This window comes from Aptenodytes patagonicus, chromosome 1 (assembly GCF_965638725.1).
Source record: "Aptenodytes patagonicus chromosome 1, bAptPat1.pri.cur, whole genome shotgun sequence".
NCBI classification, from domain to species: Eukaryota; Metazoa; Chordata; class Aves; order Sphenisciformes; family Spheniscidae; genus Aptenodytes; species Aptenodytes patagonicus.
In genome coordinates this window covers 126,609,803-126,617,122 of record NC_134949.1, presented here as the reverse complement: position 1 = coordinate 126,617,122, position 7,320 = coordinate 126,609,803, and positions in this window count along the sequence as shown.

Below are 7,320 nucleotides of genomic sequence, written 5' to 3'. Positions count from 1 at the left end.
AGGTACAGCGAGACCTCATCTATTACAAGCTATAGTTTGAAATGGACAGGTCTGCCCTTCTGCAGACCTGCACACACAAAAGCTAGGCAATGCCCAAAGTACCACACATGCCAGCCAGTCTCCAAGAGTGACACCGTCCATTAAGGATAAAAAACCTAAAGATCAGTTTATCAACTTTTTAAAATAGGATGTCAAGTATGTCATGAATTAATTACAGAATCCCCTCTCACTTTCTCTCTTCCAGATCAGTGTTGTACTAATAAATAAAACGAGACCACAAACTAACTATCATCACAACGTAGGTCTGCAGCAGTCCTGAAGCAATGGAGAAAAAGTTTGCAACGCAGACAGCCTGCACATATTCCCAGAGCTTTTACAACCCTAATTTAAATGAAAAAATGTCCAGCTGAAGGGGGAAAAAATCATATCCAGGCAGCTGAGCAGCCTGCCAGAGAGGAGAGGACAGAATTTCTGTTCCACATCACACGTTTCTGCAGATTCCTGGGAACAAATACGCCCCTTCAGTAACTCCAGAGTCCATTGACAAGACTGCAGGGGTCAGATTCCTCAACCACGATGTCAGGATTTAAGACTAGCTCTAAATCATTCAAACCTACCCTCTCCTCTAGCCTGGAAAACGCTGAACTAATCTCCCCTGAGAGTATGTCACGTTCCAGCAGCAATTCCCCCGTATACCACCCTGGCAGCATGGCACCCCCTGCCTTTTCCCACTTCGACTACCTCCATTGTTCACATACAAAGGGAAATTCGTATTTCCACCAGGTTCTCTCCAACAGGGAACTTCCCTTTTGTGTTTAAAGACAACTTGAATACTACTTTGTGCTACTTTGGAAATAGGAGGAGACTTTAAGAGGAGAAAGAATGGCCACATACACTGAAACACAACAGCTAGGTCCTTCTACGCCACTCTGAGACTCTCGCTATTTTCTGTGCTTTAATTAGCCATCTGATAAGTGCCACCATCTTCTAATCCAGTGTCAAAATATACCTGCATAACCTTAAAGCCAATTTCAACCTAGGGGCCAACATCAAGCTAACATTTCTCTAGTCCTGAGCCATCAGATATCATAGCTAGTGAAATGTCTTCCTGTATGTGCAGTACAAACAATAATGCTTCAGACATACAAACATCACAAAGTACAAAAATAAAAAGTTTAAAGACAGATTTGTCTTCATATCTTCATCCTTTTTGCTATGATTCTGTTTAGCTTCATAATTCGTGCAGAAAAATGTCCGATACTCAGTGTCTTGTGGCAATGCATGTCACACGCACTATAACGCTGAGGCTTCACTGCAGTCTGCCCAAAAGGACATCAATTGCAAGATGGAAGTGCACAGTTTCAGCAAAATTGACACTTAGATACTGTGCGCTGAGACACGTGCAGTACACATGCATTTGCACTGCCATACAACCCTAGCTCAGACTGAAGAACTGAGGTACACTGCCTGAGGTCTTCCTTTCTACCATTTCCACCTCACTGACCCCGGCCCTTTCTAACTCTGATGCTAAGTGAGGATTCTTGGTGAGAGACCTCCTGTTTAGCTAGCTGTGTAGGGACATCCCTTAGGTCTTCAAACTTTGATTAAAACTCTCAGTAGTCTGGCCACTAAAAACCCTTCTTTTTGAAGTGCTGGGTTGTGGGTTTTTTTTCCCAAGAAGTCCCATGACAACACCAAGGGAGATGCTGTAAGAAGTCATCATACTGTGAAGAGTCTGGCAATCAAAGCAGTGCAGCTCACGTGTGTGATTTTACCATCAGAGTTGCTTTCAATCAGAAACATTTATCCTGTGGTTCTCCAGTAAGTATTCTAGCGGTACTGGTCATGTGCGGTCTAGAGCTATGATCTCTGACAACATAACTAAGAGAACGACACTGGAGAGAGTCATGTTTGTATATTTGAGGGAAGGGAAGCCAACTGTGTAACGGCATGGCCAAATTTTGCCTCTTCACATTCAGCATTCAAAATGACATGTATACATAGCGCTGTGTAAACACACGTACCTACCAAATGCCTAGAACATAACACATCGCTGCCAGTTCGGCCCCAAGCAAGATGCTTGTACTGGAGAGGCAATCGGCCTCTCTGTTGTCCACATATAATTGGGTCATATATAATGAACTGCCACAGGGAACTGGGGGGAAGAGCGTCAAATTGACAGAGAAGCAGGTCAGGCGAAAAGGCCTCTTCCAGAGCACTGTTTCCGTACTTCAGAACTGTAAAGCAACATTTACTAAATAAATCCCCATTCCGTTTTGGGTCTGAACTCATCATGCAAAGAATGTAATTAGACAGTACAGACTTGACAACAGTAAATTCAGCCAGTAGCACGAACATAAAGGCATCAATAATTCGGTATCTTGGTTATTTTTGCTATGCCACTTGAACTTTCTACTCAGTAATGAATAAATCAGTACGGAGATGACATCGGTAAGACTGCAAAGGCCATAGAAGTGCAAAAGTTGACCCACAGTTATTACAGGGCAGTATTTCTGTACTCACAGCCTGAAAGCGAGTTTCAGTTCCTCATCTCAAATCATGGTCATGTCTTTATAGTGCACAGAAAGGCACGAGAATAAGTTTAAAGTTGTTACCAATTGCAAGCTCTCTTCAGAATATGCATTTTGTAGTCTTAGGACCAGCACGTTAACATCACATATGAAATGACTTAGTGACACAACGGCACCCTCGGGTATAGTACATGCACAAACAAAAAAATAGCTTTTTGGCTGCACAAACCAAAAAATACCATCTAGAAATAACATTTCTGGCACTATTTGATGAAACAAAGAAACGTAGACACAATTTTTCAGCAAGCCAATAGGTTTACTTCCTAAGTTTTGCATTTTTTTTACTTGATGAGAACTTACCACAAATCACCTTTAACATTTGGATACAATTTTCTGAAAAGAAAAATAATCTACTCGACATACGCCACATTTTTCCAGCATCTTAGCAATGCACAAACACAAATGCACTTGCTGCAACTCCAAAAATCGCTATCCATCTCTCTGTAATCTCTAACACCAGAAGATTGTTGTTTGAGGCCAAACTGTCTGACTGATACTGAGGAACTAAAGCATCAAGATGACTTTTAAAATATACCATAGCACTAATAGCTCTTTGTTGCGCGCTCTGATTCACTTATATAAACCTTCTGGAGAACTGAAGGCTACAGTCACAGTGCTTTCTGCCAAGAAACTTGATCCCTAAAGCCACATTTACAGGAAAACAGGACGATAAACATAATTATTGTACTAATGCAAAATTTTGCACTATCATTCCTTATTCTTCCTGAAAATAAACTTTGCTAAACATGAACAAAAGCATGAGCCTTCCTTTTTTTATAACAAGCACAAGACGCTTCATTTTTGCTTCTCCTTGCTTGGAGTTAGCATATGGACAGAACTACAGAATATGCTTGCCATATCATCCGTCTTTCCATTTGCTTTTTCCTGAATTTCTTTACATACAGTTTGTCTAAACTAAAAAGCCAGGATGTACACACTTGTATCTAGGACATCAAAGCCACTTTTTAATATTGTCTTACACGCTTCCACTGTAATCAGAATACTCAGGATTTTATTTTTAGAAGACTCAGACACCGAACTCCAGCTGGAGTTAATCAGAGCTGTGAAAACTAGTAACATGAAATTGCACCCTATCTGCTGCACTGTGACAGATTTTGTATTTCAGTTGCTCCTGCGGCTTTTTATCAACGTGTTTTTTAAAGTACCCACGAATGGCTTACTAGTTGCAAATGAAGATACATTATGCTTTTAAACAACAATCATAGTACCATGACCGTCTGCCCGCTTAGAGAACGCATGCCTTAATACCTGTAGCATATTTTTCTCTGAATCATAGTCCGACCTGTGGAACTATCACCTTTTTAGGTAGGTATGTGTTTACTACTACTTAGCAGTTTTCTAGGCTAATATCACTATCTAGCTTGTCGTTGTCCGGCAGTGTTTATCTGAAACTGTCCGAGCCTTTAGGGATGTGGATTCTGAGTGGAAATTATTAACTAGATTGTGCTATTTGCAGAAGAATGAGGGCGACAGCTAAAAAAGCTCAAGACTTGGCACTCAGAAACTGCAACACCAGGAATGAAGACAGTTTTACATTATACTGTATTATAGTTATTTTCCTGGTAAGAAATTTAAATCTTCAGAGTCTTGTCTGTGTACCTTGCTTCACACTGGTTACGGAAACACTGCAATTTTTGTAATATTCTCATTGTGTATCTTACTGCCTGGTTGTCTCTCTGAATACTGATAAGCGTCCGTACTTTTGTGACAAGATAAGTGACAGGGTTTAACTAGAAAAAGTAAGATTTCTTTTCACTTGCTAGCATTCGTTATGGGAGGTTTCATATGAGCATATTAGAAAAAGAAAAAAGTAAAACTCCGGGCACCCTTTTCCACGCACAGCTGTCAGCAATGAGAAACTGGTAGAAAATTCTGTGTCTGTATTTTGGCAACTCATTAAGTTACCCATGTTTTGGCAGAATATTCACCAGAATATCTAGTGTTTCCAGAAACATTTGCTGCATTCAACAGTGGCTGAAAGGAACCGGTCCATTCAAGTGTTTTCTGTGATCACAAGTAACAGCGCTTCACTTCTCAGAAGTTCTGGGACAGAAGCCGGTATGTGAAGGAACAGGGTAACAGCCATAGTGTGTCCTGCAGCATTAGCATTTGCTCCACTGATAAGATTTTCAGGGCCAACTGAGAGGAGGCAGCTCCTTAGAGATTAATTATCTCCCTCTACAATATGTCCTTGGCAATAGTAATTCCAGAGGTTTTGGTGGGAAACTAGAGAGACGTAGCGCTCTGTCCCTTGGGTACTGCATTTCTGCTATTACAGCAGCTATGGGAGAACCTTAGAGTTTGGAAAGCCACACTGCCTAGGAGGAGGGGATGCGGCAGCAGCGTATACCCCTAAAGCCATCAAAGTACAAAATGGACCTCTCTATACGGACACAAGACTCGAAGAAAATTTACCAAGACGACAAATTTTAGCGCCTATACCTAGTCAAGGTTCCCCCACCAAAATGAAGCAAATTTAGACTGCGTGACATTCCTTCGGAGGTGCATTCTTCTTTCTTTAACCTCTCTCCTTCCCCAGAACCAAGCTTTTCCCTGCAAAACTTTCTCAGCTGCTCATATAGGAGTGCCTAAGGGTATGAGAGATACTTCTAAGGCTCTCTAAAAGAAAATAACCTGATGTCATTAGTTTTAAATTAATCACACAAGGTCCAAACCTTCACTGAAAAATTTTTAGGGGTCTATACATCAAAAAGGGCTGAAACTACAGATCTAGAAAAAGACAGCCTAGCTCCAGGATATGACTTTATTCCAATTATTTTTATATTGAAAACAAAACGTTAGCATTAAAAAACCTAAACTATTCAGAGTACACAACTTGGCCCTATAGTACAATATTTGCATCACAAAAAATAGTAATTTCTCATACTTACACATACAACCAATGCAACTGTTTTAGTTTTTATATGTAAATTTTCTCACAAAGTCCATGTATAATCATCCATACTTTTAAAATAGTTTGCTTTACATTCTGCGTTTTGCAGGGGTTCAGTTTTTAACAAAATTCCAGTGATTACGCTTGTTGGCAAGTATGATCAAAAGTTAATCTGAGCAGCTATTGGATACTCTCAATGGAAAACAAACCTTATACTCAACAAACTTGCATCTGGTAATAACAGCTGCAACCACACACATACAGATGAAAAATATATCAAACTAAGCGCTCCATCAAAGCATTTAAAATTAGAAATGTTTGAAAAAAATGTTCATACACAAGCTATTCTTGAAGAGGAGAAAGTATTCAAATAATTGCGAATGGTATATTTGACAAAATTAACCTACTTAGAGACAACTTAAACCCCAAATAATTCTACAGCATTAATTCCTTGCCTAGATTTCATTAGAATCAAGAAAAATCTGATTTACAGGGAATTAAGGCATCCATACAACTTTAATAACATCAAGTCAATCGGACTCAATCATGAAATACAGTCAGGTTGAGTCTTATGTCCCTTCAAACCACAAAATCTTTGAGAATTACGTTCAAAATTTTCTCAAATCATCTGCTGAAGGTAAGAACTACAAAGAATAACTGCTGTCTGGTGCCAATATTATACAAGCCACTACCTGGGCTAAATTCTAACGGCTGCACTTTCACTAGGGAAACTGACAAATTAAAAATACTGATAATAAATACCTGCACAGTAAGACATATTTATACACGTGTGCGTATACCTTAAAGAACACAATTTTTTCAGCAGGGTAATTCCAGCACGGAAGTTCTCCATCTGTGACACAGACCCTTTTGGAGAAGTGTGGACGAGAAAATAATTATGCAAGACCAGTTTGTTTCTGCTTGGCCGAGAAATAACTGAGTACACATGAAAAAAGTTAGCAGGGCCTTGCTAGATTTGCGAGCTCAAGTTAGTTTCACAAATGCTTCACTGGCAGCACAGCCAGTGCCGCTGCATAAACTGGTTTACACGAACACATCCAACTGCTTTCCTAGTTGCTTGTTCCCATTGCCACAGCAGGCCCGCAACTGTGCCAGAGCCATTGTCTGCATACCCGTGCAACAAACCAGATCGGGGAACTATTCCAGATGAAACCAAGCAGCTCGTTTGGTTTCTGTGCCGGCTCATCACACAGCCACACTCACGTCAGGACAGAAGCGGCAGTGGCGCAAGTCTGTGAATGAAAAAAACCCCACTCCTTTTACAGGCAGCTTAGCAAGTTTGCAAAACCACCAGAAGAGACAGGAATAGCAAAAAATGTATCTGGAGAGGTGAGAGAGGAGCTCGACCCAGTGGGGTACATCGCCATTTTTCTTACACGGGGTTTAGCCCATTTGCAACAAACCCTTGGCAAAAAGGTTTAAACGCAGCACTAAATACGTTACAGAGATTCTAGTAGCTGCTTCAGAGTATTTGTGACTTACATGGAATATCTAAAAGCACTGTTGGAAAACGTGTATGCAGATTAGACTTTAATCTCTAGAATTCGAGCTGTCCTTAATGAAAAGATAATGGGCCAGACGATTAGCTTTCAACAAAAACAAGAGAAATCTTGTAATTCTAATTTCTATTTTAATACTTGTATTTTGACACGTAAAGCCCTATTCAGGTATTTAATTCAAAGTGGATAATTTCAATGAGCAGCAAGCCTAAAGCAATGCTAATGTCCATTATAATTTTTCAAATCACATCAAGATGAACGAGTACAGCAGCTACAAAGGGTCTGAGCCAAAACC